Below are 16,450 nucleotides of genomic sequence, written 5' to 3' on the forward strand. Positions count from 1 at the left end.
GGAAGGGCACTACAAGTGGTTACTGGTTTGTTTATCTCGCGAGAGAGCATCACGGAAATGATGAAAAACCTGAATGGATAGATTATTGGAAGTAGACGCCAATTAGCGCCTGAAAAACTTCTTGCAGAACTTGAAACCGCCGCATTAAGTGAAGAATTAGTGATATTCTTCAGTCCCCTAAGGACTGTACTCATATGGACCATGAAGACAAAATTCAATTAATTACAGTATTCACAAACGTATTAAAGGAGTCTTCTTCCCGCACCCAATACGTGATTTGGAATGCTACAATCTCTAACATGCGCTATTATCCTAAAAACGCTCTACCATGCACTTCTCAATGATTTGCGCAGTATGCATATATGTGTAGATGTAACTCCCGACCCCCATGGCTAAAAGTATGGAACTGATTTATTGTTCCTCTCAAAATCCATAGAACTATACACACAACTACCAAAATGTATCAAAAATGTATTTTTAGGCCATGACATAAAATACTAAATGTTTTAAAAAGTCGTTAAATCCTCTGTGGATGTTTCACTGGTAAAATTCTCCGCTGGGCCCATCATACAAATGTGGAGCATGTGTAACACAAACACTTTGTGCCTTTAATACAACTGTCGCTTTATTATAATTGTATTGTCATAAGTGTATTTTTTCACATTTGAAGTAATGATGAATATTTTCAATGTGTGGATTATATATGAAAAAACGTTGGTCCCATTACTGATTCACTCACACGGACCTCAAGGTAAAAATGCATTATTAGAGAAAAGCGCTCGACGAAGTCCTGTGTGTCAGCGGTGATTAGCAGGTCAAAGTAAAATGCTTAAGAAGTGCACCAAGAGAAGAATGGAAATCAGTCTGTCACTAACCTTTAGATCTTCAACACCTTGGAGCGGAACCAAGGCAAACTAATCTCCAATAATTCTTACAGCGTGAAATGTTTCTGCAGTGACCTGTAGTGCTTGGACACTGAAGGAACAATTACGTTAGAGCAGTTTGACTGCTAGACCTCATTTGTGTAATACTAATTAAAGTCATCACGGGCGCAGCGGAACGTGTTTTTGCTGCAAGGCAATATACTATTTATTTAGGTTTATAGAGATGCACAAATAAGTATCTCCTTTGTTGTGATCTTATATGTCTGTGAAATTTAAGCTTCCTGTTTTCCAAGACAGTTATTGACGACAGTCAAGTAACCTGTGGGATCCTATTCCTAATTCTGAAATAATGTTGAATCTAGTTATTAAAAGACTGTTTCATTCCGGTGATAATAATAAATGAAGTGCTAAATGTACGAGTAATACAGTAACAAAGTCGAGGTTAACACTACAGTTCTTAGACTGCATTAGACTGAAACAAAAATTTGCTTTTTTAAGAAAATAACTAGCACTCTGTTCCATTCTTTTGTATCCCGCCTGGAAGGCTCCTGTGATCTGCAAAACAGGCCGAATGAAGGAAGCGAGTAGGAGTAGGAGAAGTAAAGCACTTCGGTACTGCGTGTAAATTTAAAGATGTTTACTACAGGCAAAAACAAGTTAGTAAATGGCAATATAACTTCGCGATGATGATCACGTAGGTGCGAAGCCGTATTCCCGTCCTAAGTAATACAAACTCTCAATAGCGAGCCAACACACTCTGAAGTGGAAGCGATGTTTCCAGGCCGTCTGCTCTTGATGAAATGGGCAGAAAGAAGAGAGGCGCACGTTGAACTCCACAGCGTCGGCTAGAGGGCACTGTGGTGGGTGTAGCTCGTCCGCTCTCGTAGTGCCAACTTACGAGTTTGCACCTACTCTGTGCCATCGGACCTACCGATACCACACATTCTGTTTCGAAACTACTCTTCAATAATTAATTGATATACATGTCGAATATTGTATAATCAATTTCCACCATAAGGATTTCCAAACAGTTTTCAGCATGTCTTATTATAATGAGAGGGCCTCCTTATTCTAGAAACTTGTTTGCTAATTGCTTCTACAGACATCGTAAGAGCAATATTACTTCAAAGCTAGACAGTTCAGTTAGCAAACGTCATTGCGGGTGTGTTGATAGTGACAGATTTTGTGAATCTGTCCGCATGTGAAATAAATGTCAGAAGCGTACGTTTTATCCACTGAAACTCTGAGGTTTAAAATTATTAACACTGGTTCTAAAATTCTGTGTCTGACTTACATCGTCGATCATATTTTTACCTGGCTACAAATAAATACAACTGCTAAATGAATCATGTAAGAATAGTGCTTTTCAATTTACATCGCTTGTACAAAATCAATAGTCCAGTTGCTTAAATTTCTTAATTACATGTTCCTGTCATAAACCTTGAAATCCTGTACATCAACATCTACATTTATACTCCGCAAGCCACCCAACGGTGTGTGACGGAGGGCACTTTACGTGCCACTGTCATTACCTCCCTTTCCGGTTCGAGTCGCGTACGGTTCAAGGGAAGAACGACTCCCCGAAAGCCTCTGTGCGCGCTCAAATCTCTCTAATTTTACATTCGTGATCTCCTCGGGAGGTTCAAGTAGGGGGAAGCAATATATTCGATACCTCATCCAGAAACGCACCCTCTCTAAACCTGGACAGCAAGCTACACCGCGATGCAGAGCGCCTCTCTTGCAGAGCCTGCCACTTGAGTTTGCTAAACATCTCCGTAACGCAATCACGGTTACCAAATAACCCTGTGACGAAACGCGCCGCTCTTCTTTGGATCTTCTCTATCTCCTCCGTCAACCCGATCTGGTACGGATCCAACACTGATTTGCAATACTCAAGTATAGGTCGAACGAGTGTTTTGTAAGCCACCTCCTTTGTTGAAGGACTACATTTTCTAAGGACTCTCCCAATGAATCTCAACCTGGTACCCGCCTTACCAACAATTAATTTTATATGATCATTCCACTTCAAATCGTTCCGCACGCATACTCCCAGATATTTTACAGAAGTAACTGCTACCAGTATTTCTTCCGCTATCATACAATCATACAGTAAAGGATCCCTTCTTTCTATGTATTCGCCGGCCTGAGTGGCCGTGCGGTTCTGGGCGCTACAGTCTGGAACCGAGCGACCGCTACGGTCGCAGGTTCGAATCCAGCCTCGGGCATGGATGTGTGTGATGTCCTTAGGTTAGTTAGGTTTAATTAGTTCTAAGTTCTAGGCGACTGATGACCTCAGAAGTTAAGTCGCATAGTGCTCAGAGCCATTTGAGCCATCCTATGTATTCGCAATACGTTACATTTGTCCATGTTAATCGTCAGTTGCCTCTCCCTGCACCAAGTGCTTATCCACTGCAGATCTTCCTGCATTTCGCTACAATTTTCTAATGCTGCAACTTCTCTGTATACTACAGCATCATCCGCGAAAAGCCGCATGGAACTTCCGACACTATCTACTAGGTAAAAACCAACACTAACTTGCTCTTAGAGCAATATAATATGTTGATGTTATATGCTCTTCTTTGAGAGTGCGTATTCTGATGGATTAATTTTGAACGCATTAACTTCATCTGTTTATACAAGTTAGGTTCAAGCCAAAATTACTGAGTAGCATCTGCTCTTTGAGGTTACTTCAAAACAGCATTCAAATACCTAGAGAAATGTATCCACTAAGCCTATTTAAAAGTATCGTATTTCGAATTTGGTAATAAAGAGCAAAGCACATTCTCATTTCCAAATACTGAAATTACTATCGGTCGGAAATGCCGACCGATCATCCACACTTCCACTCAGGCGTCAGCTAATACTGTTACCAAGGCCAAATCTGTTTATGAAAATGACATTAATTTATAGCGTGACTCAGGGTGCTCGAAATGCTTGCATAAAAATACGAATTCCTTTATGCTGTTATTATTGGAAAAGACGACTCACACTAAAAGAACAAGTCCATGTATCAACTCGAAGCGTCAAAGAGAGAGATCAGGTTTCATTTCTTTGATAAATGACAGTGTTATCTTAGGCACTTTGCAATTTCTCAGACACTTTCCACCTTTTACTTATTTTGAAAACGTCTTAAAATACCAAACTGACTGAAAATAGCAAAAGGAGTGCCACACAGGCTGTGCATATTATTCGGTAATCCATTTCCTCTCCTCAAGACCTGTACGAAAACGTAACCCAATCCACCATTCACGTAAGCGTGAGATGTTTGAAAACGTAACAAAAAAGTGACGTGGCTCTCCTGTATTAGCGCACAGTGCAGGCAACCACGATAACGTAACTCGTCCATTTGCTGGAGCTGATAACAAACAAACGGAACACAAATGTAAACACAAGTAACTTATGTTCTCCATAGATGAGTACTAGGTGTTTATACTTAAAGTGCAGCTACTCACAGAGGTCCAGTGTGGGCTCCAACTATAGTATATCAGCGAAGCTTGATAGGTGTTCTAATGAGTTTCTGTGGAACCGATTTATGATGGAAAAAGTTAATTCCAGTTTTGGCCACCATGTGCATATATGACGCTGTGAATGCAAGAAAGACGTATATAAATGTTTTCATATATAACGGTTTAGGAAGATGACGTGGGAAGAAAAGGTTAAGCAACTGAGATAGACATAATGCTGATTTTATTACTAACCGCGACTCACACAATTTTTCATTATGAGTAACATGCTGTAATGTGCCAGATTTGCACATGGTGGCCAATATTGAAACAATTTTTTCAGCGTAAATCGAGTCCGCATTAATTCATTAGCTTGTCTACCAAGTTTCGCTGCCATTCGATAATTACAAACTGAACACGGTGTCCGTGATAAGCTGCACTTTCATTATAGCTACCTGGTAGCATTTGTACGTTCTCTTTGTTGATGTACATTTTACTCACACACATTTTCAGCTGAAGAAGGTCGACTTATGACCAGTTTGATATTTTCATTGAGTTTTCATTTGCTTTAACTGTCAATGACAGCAAGCGGACAAGTTACGTTACCCTTGATAACTGTGTGCTAATACAGGAAAATCAAAAGTCCTTTTTTTGTTACTGCTTAACCATGGTGTGGAAAGTGATGCACTTATAAAGAGAACTTGAGGTGAGGACGTGGATTATCGAATAAATGAATTGGGGTGCTGTTTAAGAAAGACATAGTTCTGTTCACTTCTTCGTAATGAACATAATTATAAAAAAAGACAACCTTGATGGTTTATGGCCCTCTGGCAGCCAGACAGAATGTAATTCACACATTTTATTTCATTTCTGGACAAATAGTTGTTTAGGATGGTAAAGATAAATGGGACCCGCTGTATATGCAAGCTGTACTAGCGAGCCAATGACATCCAGCTGTAATTAGGAATAAGTACAGGATCTTATCTAAATTAACAATAAAATGGGGGAAAACATTTACCACAAAATTATACAATACATTTGTGTTACTGATATTTAGCCAACACATGAAACTGGGGGTGCTTTTTATTTGCTAAACTGTTTAAACAGCTTTATGCACAATTGTCAACATATTTATTGTGGTGGTATTAGATGGTGATTATTATCAACTAGAGTTGTTAGATGACTGGAGACTACCGGAGATTGTCATAGTTGAAGACAGACTATGGTAGTTTTCGTAGCAGCTGTGGTCAGTTCAGATCGTACCTGTATTACCTGTACACTAGATGTGTTGCATAACTAATGGGCGTTACCTCATAACTAGCACTTTCTTTACGTATGCGATAAGTGTCTTACTAGATCTCCTAGAAACCAGAAGTGCTGAACTGTCCAGAAAATGAGAAAGAATGTATTACGCGCTGCATGACCTACGCAACATTTTTGTTCTATGTATTTATCTTCCTGTCTGTTACGTACAAATATACACCATTATAGCAAAATTGAAAATGTCAACCTTTATCTCAGGTTTTACTTGAAAATTATTGATTTGTAATGTGAAACAGAGGTATATTGTAGTAAAAATAAATTAAGCACTACATATTTACCATACAGCAGAAGAAAATGCAATTTCCTCAAAAAATGTAAAAAAAAACTAAAATATGTCAAGTTTCGATTTAATGCTACGTTTCTGCTATTGTGTGTGTGAGGTCCTATGGAACCAAACTGCTGGGGTCAGCGGTCCCTAGTCTTACACACTACTTAAACTAACTTAAAGGAACATATGCTAATAACGACACATACACCCATACCCGAGGCAGGACTCGAACCTCCGGCGGGAGGGGCCGCGCAGTCCGTGACATGGCGCCTCAAACTGTTCAGTCACTCCGCGCTGCGTTTCTGCTATTCATAAACAACTTTCGCATTTATCAATATATGCAGAAAAATCTTGTCTTTGGTCATGATGAAGAACATTCTACTGAGTGCAAAGTAACAACAATACTTATTTTCTGCGATATGTGCGTATCAGCTGTACTTGCTTCTAAAATAATTAGTCTGATTACATAAAAGCGCGAAAGTTACGCGATAAACTACTTTTTATTGCTCATGAAATGCAATTAATTTCTGTAAAGATATAAGATAAACAATTGGCTCACACTGAGTGACGTATGGCTTTAATTACTTGCAAAACAACGAACCAAATAAATAAAAAACGAAGAGAAATCGTCAGCGTCCAGTCTTTGTCTTACACAATCGTTTATGTTTCTTTTCCTACACATACCACTGGTAAACCTACCACTTACTACGTCATTTATGTACTGTACGAAAACTGTGAACCATAATTTTGGTAGAGCAACATTCTCAGCTATCCCTTCTACATATTTCTGGATCTGTGCAAGTAACTTACTAGAATACCGGTTGGAACTTCATCCAGGCAGTACCTAGATCACTGCTGCCCACGGTGATATCCTTTAGCACTAATACTGCCCTACTTACAAACACACTGTCAGTCTAAAAATTTTCGAGACTGGACTAACAAAAAATAGAGAAAAGTTAAGACGGTGGTTTCAAAGCCTCTGGTTTACGTAGTCTCCCCCTACCAGGGTCAAACATACAGACCGTTCAGACAACAGGTGTTTCTTTGGGATATTGCTCAACTCGGGTGTCGCATTCGCACCGTCTTTGGTGTTGGCGAACCATCAGAGAGACATTCAGGACTTCGTCGTTTTGTGGCTTGTTCGTATTGATAACACCGGTGCCCGTCGCTCTTGTTGATTTTGGTCACAAATCAACGGTTCACATTTTTCATTTCAATGAACTCCCACATGCCTCCACGCGTAGGTGTTCTCGTGCTGGATTCAAGTTACTCAAGAAAAATTGCACACACTTTTCTTCAAGACGTTCCGGAGAATATCTTGAACACATGATTTAGAAAAGCTCATTTCGTTGTTTCATTGCAATTTGTGAGTCAAAAACGCTGACACAGTACAGCCGCACGTCCACTTATTTAACGCTGCCTGCCCGCAATTGACTCATCGAGCGCCCATCTGTTGTTTACAGTTGTCACTTTAGGCTGCAGAAGTCACTTATACGCCAGAAATAGTCACAGTCGTCCGCCTCGTTAGCTGCGAGGTCGTCAGGGTGGTGGTTTGCTAACCAAAGGGGCTCGGGTTCGATTCCCGGGCGAGTGAGAGATTTTCTCCGCTCTGGGACTGGTTGTTGAATTTCATTACTTCCGTATCATTATAGTTCACATTACTATTGTGATGGCTAAACGGGCACAACCCAAAAGCCAATTACACTACGGAAGTGCGTTGGATTATGTCTCTCACAGCTTTCTGTTCCGTCATCCAAGAAGCTTTGGATGGCCATCCACTGATAACAGTTTTTCTTTACAATACTTGTCCTGATATTTATACGTATTTTACAAATTAGAAACACAGCAAACTAATTCCAGGGTGGTCCATTGATACTGACCGGGCCCAATATCTCACGAAATAAACATCAAACGAAAAAATTACAAATAACGAAACTTGTCTAGCTTGAAGGGGGAAACCAGATGGCGCTATGGTTGGCCCACTAGATGGCGCTGCCATCAGTCAAACGGATATCAACTGCGTTTTTTAAAATAGGAACCTCCATTTTTATTACATATTCGTATAGCACGTAAAGAAATATGAATATTTTAGTTGGACCGCTTTTTCGCTTTGTGACAGATGACGCTGTAATAGTCACAAACGTATAAGTACGTGGTATCACGTGACATTCCGCCAGTGCGGGCGGTATTTGCTTCGTGATACATTACCCTTGTTAAAATTGACCGTTTACCAATTGCGGAAAAGGTCGATATCGCGTTGATGTATGGCTATTGTGATCAGAATGCCCAACGGGCGTGTGCTATGTATGCTGCTCGTTATCCTGGACGACATCATCAAAATGTCCGGACCGTTCGCAGGAGAGTTATGTCATTTAAGGAAACAGGAAGTGTTCAGCCACATGTGAACCGTCAACCAAGACCTGCAACAAATGATGATTCCTAAGTAGATGTTTTAGCTGCTGTCACGGCTAATCAGCACATCAGTAGCAAACAAATTGCTCGAGAATCGGGAATCTCAAAAACGTCGGTGTTGAGAATGCTACATCAACAACGATTGCACCCGTACCATATTTCTATAGACCAGGAATTGCATGGCGACGACTTTGAACGTCCTGTACAGTTCTGCCACTGGGCACAAGAGAAATTACGGGATGATGACAGATTTTTTGCACGCGTTCTATTTAGCGACGAAACATCATTCACCAACAGCGGTAACGTAAACCGGCATATCATCCACTACTGGGCAACGGAAAGTCCACGATGGCTGCGACAAGTGGAACATCAGTGACCTTGGCGGGTTAATGTATGGTGCGGCACTATGGGACGAAGGATAATTGGCCCCCATTTTATCGGTGGCAATCTAAATGGTGCAATGTATGCTGATATCCTACGTAATTCCAATGGCTCAAATGGCTCTGAGCACTATGGGACTTAACTGCTGAGGTCATCAGTGCCCTATAACTTAGAACTACTTAAACCTAACTAACCCAAGGACATCACACACATCCATGCCCGAGGCAGGATTCGAACCCGCGACCGTAGCGGTCACGCGGTTCCAGACTGTGGCACCCAGAACCGCTCGGCCACTCTGGCCGGCTATCCTACGTAATGTGCTACCGATGTTACTACAAGATGTTTCACTGTATGACAGAACGGCGATGTACTTCCAACATGATGGATGTCCAGTACAATGCTCGTGTGTGGTTGTAGCGGTATTGAATAGCATATGACAGGTGGATTGGTCGTCGAAGCACCATACCATGGCCTGCACGTTCACCGGATCTGACGTCCCCGGATTTCTTTCTGTGGGGAAAGTTGAAGGATGTTTGCTATCGTGATCCACTGACAATGCCTGACAACATGCGTCAGCGTATTGTCAACGCATGAGTGAACATTACGGAAGGCGAACTACTCGCTGTTGAGAGGAATGTCGTTACACGTATTGCCAAATGCATTGAGGTTGACGGACATCATTTTGAGCATTTACTGCATTAATGTCGTATTTACAGGTAATCACGCTGTAACAGCATGCATTCTCAGAAATGATATGTTCACAAATGTACAGGTATCACATTGGAACAACCGAAATAAAATGTTCAAACGTACCTACGTTCTGTATTTTAATTTAAAAAAACCTACCTGTTCGTCTAAAATTGAGAGCCATGTGTTTGTGACTATTACAGCGCCATCTATCACAAAGCGAAAAAAGTGGTCCAAGCAAAACATTCATATTTCTTTACGTACTACACGAATATGTAATTAAAAATGGGGGTTCCTACTTAAAAAAACGCAGTTGATATCCATTTGACCTATGGCAGCGCCATCTCGCGGGCCAATCATAGCGCCATCTGGTTTCCCCCTTCAAGCTAGACAAGTTTCGTTATTTGTAATTTTTTCGTTTCATGCCTATTTCGTGAGATATTTGGCCCAGTCACGATCAGTGGACCACCTCTCCGAACCCCAATAGATTCTCGGAAGCCATTTAATCTCTTTCATCCTATATTAACTTTTTGTGATCTGATTGACAGGAATATTATTGCTGCTAGTCTATCCGTAATCAGAGGGTACGAAATGACCATTAAAAGGTCAAATGGCTTCCCAGAACAACTGTCACATAGACAGGAACAATTAAACAGCACAAAACTCATTGTCGGCGATGAAGCTCCGTACCGGTAGCGTGGTGTTCATTTCTATTTTCCTGTAGCCTCTTAATCGGTAACGCATACAGTCAGCAGTACTCAGTACATTACAAACTAAATAAATTGTTCATTTTCTTAATCCGTCTCTTTGGGATGTTGCAAACGTAATTGCTATCATATATTGTACACTCTGCAAGCGCAGCAAGCCGACTACATCAAAGCCTGTTTATTTGCAACCACCAGCACTAATTTTTAATGAACTAATTATCGTCATGTATTTCAGCCGTCAGCTGTCATCATGCTAAATACGAGTGCAAAGTTACAGTCTCATTGGCTTACATTTGTCTGTGCAGCCTATTGCCTCGCTGAATGACAGGCAATTTACTAACGTGAACGACGAATGTGTACTCAGGCGAATCGACATGCTTTTATGGCGCACAGATAAACGTGGTTCTTTTTTCCATCTATCTGCTGATGGAACATGCATATCAGCATATGAATAGATGTTATTCTAAAAGTCTACTAAATTGTAAGTCTTGCATATTTATGTAAAAGCAATAAGCAAACTGTTTTTCGCATTCATTCTTTTATCGATATTGTAGACATACGTACTCGCTGAATGCAGCAGAAAAATCTTTGCACTCTCTACGCACGAAAGGATGGAAGTGGCACTCTAAACTAACAGAGTCTTTGAAATGACTAATTTGCATCTTCGTTTCATTCACTACGAAACTATACTGTTTAAAGATACAAATATGTGAATAATACGTTGGGTATAAAGTGCAATATTCACATATTAATAATATGATGTACCCATGTGTTGCACTTCTTTCCTCGTTTGCCTTTACTTACTATACTACCTATAGTGCTGCATCATACAAGTTAACATAAATTAAGTTTCGACATGCGAAAAAAAAACGTTGGCAAGATTAATTATAGGTCAATCGCGGCTGTTTTATGTTTACATCTGGATTGGTACTTAGGTCTAGTTAGAAGTGACCACCGTATTGCATATACAGGATGAAGCGAAATTCGCGCACTTGGGCTTCGCAGCGCAACTCCTCACATGCCAAAGAAAAAAATGCCTCTCACAAAATTTCGTCCGGCGTGTACATCCGGCAGAAAAACGACGTTAAAGAGTGCCAATCTGGTAACACTGTAACCACATGTAGGGTAACTACGTCTGTCCGAACGTATTAGCTGTGGTGTACAGTTGGTTGAGTCAGTTCCTTTTCAACCGCGCTAGCGAGTGGCCGCTGTTAACTGCGGCACTGCACTTCCGTGTTTACATCGCTGTACTTGTGCTTCGCCGAGTGCTGCCCGTCGGTTAATCTCCGTGTTCGTTCCTATTTCTTGTGATGTGATCGCTCTTTCTGGTCTATCTGCTGCTAATTGGAATTTCGGTTGTTTAACCGAAACTGAGTCGCTGGATTAACCATGGCTACAAACCTCGGGAAGAATACTCTGGTATTTTCTTTTGACAAGGAATTCCGTTGAACCGACATCCCTGGAAATAGATGACTGGATTACACAGGTAATTGGTCTCAATTCTGAAACCGTCCGTACCTGGCACCTTGATCAGAAAAAATACTGTGCTTTTGTCAAGTTAATCAGTGCTGCGACTGTTGATAAAGTGTTACGACAGTGGGGCTATGAAGTAGATTTTGTGCATAGAAATGGATATAAAAGTAAGGCTTCCATCTATAGAGCGGACATACATTACAAAACCGTTCTTGTCTTGAAACTTCCCATTGAAATGGAAAATGATAAGATTAAGGAAGCTCTTTCAAACTACGTCAAGAAGAATATAATAATTCCAATCCCAAAGAAAGCAGGTGTTAACAGATGTGAATATTACCGAACTATCAGTTTAATAAGTCACAGCTGCAAAATACTAACGCGAATTATTTACAGACGAATGGAAAAACTGGTAGAAGCCGATCTCGGGGAAGGTATGTTTGGATTCCGTAGAAGTGTTGGAACACGTGAGGCAATACTGACCTTAAGAATTACCTTAGAAGAAAGATTAAGGAAAGGCAAACCTACGTTTATAGCATTTGTAGACTTAGAGAAAGCTTTTGACAATGTTGATTGGAATAATCTCTTTCATATTCTGAAGGTGGCAGAGGTAAAATACAGGGAGCGAAAGGCTATTTACAATTTGTACAGAAACCAGATGGCAGTTATAAGAGTCGAGGGGCTTGAAGGGGAAGCAGTGGTTGGGAAGGCTGTGAGACAGGGTTGTAGCCTCTCCCCGATGTTATCCATCCTGTATCTTGAGCAAGCAGTAAAGGAAACAAAAGAAAAATTCGGAGTAGCTATTAAAATCCATGGAGAAGAAATAAAAACTTTAAGGTTCGCCGATGACATTGTAATTCTGTCAGAGACAGCAAAGGACTTGGAAGAGCAGTTGAACGAAATCGACAGTGTGTTGCAAGGAGAATGTAAGTTGAACATCAACAAAAGCAAAACGAGGATAATGGAATGTAGTCGAATTAAGTCGGGTGATGCTGAGGGAATTAGATTAGGAAATGAGACACTTAAAGTAGTAAAGGTGTTTTTGTATTTGGGGAGCAAAATAACTGATGATGGTCGAAGTAGAGAGGATATAAAATGTAGACTGGCAATGGCAAGGAAAGCGTTTCTGAAGAAGAGAAATTTGTTAACATCGAGTATAGATTCAGGAATCAGGAAGTCGTTTCCTAAAGTATTTGTATGGAGTGTAGCCATGTATGGAAGTGAATCATGGACGATAAATGGTTTGGACAAGAAGAGAATAGAAGCTTCCGAAATGTGGTGCTACAGAAGAATGCTGAAGATTAGATGAATAGATCACATAACTAATGAGGACGTATTGAATAGAATTGGGGAGAAGAGTAGTTTGTGACGCAACTTGACAAGAAGAAGAGACCGGTTGGTAGGACATGTACTGAGGCATCAAGGGATCACAAATTTAGCATTGGAGGGCAGCGTGGAGGGTAAAAATCGTAGAGGGAGATCAAGAGATGAATACACTAAGCAGATTCAGAAGGATGTAGGTTGCAGTAACTACTTGGAGATGAAGAGGCTTGCACAGTAGCATGGAGAGCTGCATCAAACCAGTCTCAGGACTGAAGACCACAACAACAACATTCAAACTACGGGGACGTTAAATCAATTGCAAATGAAAGATGGTCACCTCGCTTTAAACTGCAGTGTTTCAACGGGGTGCATTGTGTAAGGATGGACGTTAAGACGAGTATTCCGTCTCACATAAACTATTTGTGAGTATAAGGCACAAATTGTTTATTCAGGTCAGGAAGCTACATGTCATATATGTAACGAAACCGTCCACTTCAGACAGGAATGTCGCTGCGAACTGTTGTTCTTAAAAGTAATCTGATACAGCGTCAGAATCTTACCTTAAATGATATGTTACCAAAGAATAGCCCGGATCAACTGGTTGACGATGTTAAGGCAGCGGGCCAAGCTGATGTCTCCCTTCACGATAACAGTCAATTTCTCCCGTTAACAACAAAGAGAAACTCTGTTATCAGTACTCGTGAAAATGAAATGCAACCGAAAAAAACGACCTCTGGAGACAACTGATAGTTGTACAGAGGACGAGCTGTCCTGTCCCACTCCCTCACTTCGCAAGCAAAAACAGTGCGATGAGGAGGCAGAGGAACCGGAAGGCAAAATGCGAATGGAAACTGATGAACAGAAAGATAATACACATTCGGTACCAGAAAATGAAGGGGGTGTAATCAGCATTAATTTGCAAGAAACAACAGGTGCAGTAGCTGATTGTAAAGATCAGCAGCTATCTGTTAATAAACAAATTGAGGGAGAGATTGCAAAACTGCCGTCTCCATTTGGTTCCCTTGATCAGGAAGTAAGTGAAATTAATAAAGAACGAGGAAATGGTGGCCAAACTGAAATTACGGTCAACACCTCAAGGCAGGCGCCGGCAGCCTAAATTGTAAAAGCGTCTGCTGCTGCTCCAGATAAGCCGCGAAGTAAAATATGGACGCAGCCAAATGGGAATATAGCTCGTATCCAAGGGAAAGGAAAATCCGGTAGGGGCGACCCAAGCCCAAAGAATGTTCTGTCCGAAACGGTCCTACACGAATCACTGGAAGAAAAATCACAAAGTTTACCAGGAAATGGGCAGTCTGCTTGCGGTGCAGAAGAAAACATCAGAAGTGGAAAAAAACGGGACAGTAACTAATAAACTGATTGAAGTGTTATTCCATGTTCAGCCGTATGAGAAAACTGTTACAACTTAACTGAACCCTGAACCACAGGAATCTAAATTAGTTTATCAAAACATCTACATAGTGACAGCACAACGACGCAATCTTATTCTGTCACCACTATAAACATAAATAAAATTACGTCCAGTTCGAAACTATAGGCCCTTGAGGAATTTTTGTACGAATCTACGACTGATATTGCCCTGTTACAAGAAGTTCTAATTTCGGATTTAGCAACTTCCGGTTTTGTGAGTTACATAAATGTGTCACCCGAAACAAGTGTTGGAACAGCTGTTTTGGTGAGGGAAGGGATTACAGTAAGCGAGGTGGAACGACTGGAATCCGGAAGAGGAATAGTACTAAATATCTATGATGTGACTATCATCAACTAGTATGTCCCTTCAGGAAGTTCTCACAGATCTGACAAGGCACTTTTCTTCAAAGATGACCTGATATACTTGTTAAGGAAAACTCCAAAATAGTTATTACTTGGAGGTGATTTTAATTGTGTTTTAAATTGAAAAGATCAGTTACCTAATTTTAATTTCTCAAGTGAACTAAAACAACTAGTTACTGGTTTAGAATTAAAGGATATGTGGGAAATCAGATATCCCTCCATTGTTGAGTTCACTTATGTCACAGCAACATCACGTGTCAGGATTGATAGATTATATACTTCTAAATATCTTGAAACTTCCGTGACAAAAGTAGAAACCATTCCTACGTACTTTTCAGACCATTCAAGTGTCTTAGCATGCATAAATCTAATAAGGCAGCCGGTTCGCAGGTTCAAGAAACAGTGGAATTTGAACACTTCCTTGTTAGTAAATCATGATTTAGAAAACCTGATTAAAGAAACATGGCCAATATGCCTGCGTGCTCGTAGTAGATACGCCACTGCTATCGACTGGTGGGCTAAAACGGCAAAGCCAAAGTTGAGGAAGGTTCTTATTCAATACAGTGCCCAGAGCGCAAGAAAAATGAAATGCACTATAAAATATTACTACTCCGTTTTGAGAGATCTGTATGATCAAGTCTCAGAAGGTTCCTCACTTTGGATAGCAGACATCAAAAAAGTGAAAGCCAAGTTACTTAATATCAAGAGAAGTCAAATGGAAAGGTTGAAAGTAAAATCGAAGGCAAATTCGGTGTCAGAAGATGAAACTACTTCCCTAGATCATTTAGTGAAGCATACGAGAAACGGGAGAAGGACTTTCATTGATGAAATCAGAACAAAACACGGTACGATTCTCAGAAACCAGCAGGGTTTCATGGATAAGACTTATCGCTATTATTGAGAGCTATATTCTGTACATCAAAGTAGCGATGTTTCCTTGGAAGAATTCCTTGACATCCTAGTTCCACAGCTGACAGAGCTTGACACCGAAAATTTTCTTGATGTTGTCAGTGAAGAAGACGTGTATGAGACTCTGTGCGCCTCACCACCAAAAAAATCCCTAGGACCGGATGGTCTGCCAGCAAAGTTTTACATCCGTTACTGGCCAATAGTAAGTGCGAAAATCAAGGGCATGGTAAATGAGGTTATTCAGGGTAAAATGATTCCGGCTGAGTTTAAGGAGAGTAAAATTGCTCTGGTGCCAAAATATAACGGAAACAAAGATTTAAATAATTATCATCCAATTTAACTGTTGAAATCTGATTATAAATTAATAGGTAGAATAGTAAACAAGAGAATTTCATGCCTTACAGATAAAATTATTAGTCAACATCAGAACTGCGCGCAAGGCAGAACCATCTTCCAAAATCTAGCAGAATTCAGGTATATCATTGCAATAACTTCTGTAACAAACATAAAGTGTGCTTTATTTTTTTTTATTTTTATAAAGAGCTCGATGTAGTAAATCATGAATACCTTCTACAGACATTTAAGAAAATAGGTTTCAATGATAGGGTCATACAGTTGATTAAGAACATAACAACTGGAATAAATGCTAAAATAGCGGTGAATTGTCAACAATCCAGGACGATGCAAATACAACGAGGTGTTCCTCAAGGAAGTCCTCTGTCGATGTCGCTCCTCGCCATTTCGCTGGAACCTTTGCTCCGACATGTCCACAGTAGATTAAAAGGCTTAACATTATCAGGAAATAAAACAGTTATAAGAGCCTATGCTGACGATATAGGGGTCATTACAAGG

The sequence above is a fragment of the Schistocerca americana genome, chromosome 2 (genome assembly GCF_021461395.2).
Source record: "Schistocerca americana isolate TAMUIC-IGC-003095 chromosome 2, iqSchAmer2.1, whole genome shotgun sequence".
NCBI lineage: Eukaryota > Metazoa > Arthropoda > Insecta > Orthoptera > Acrididae > Schistocerca > Schistocerca americana.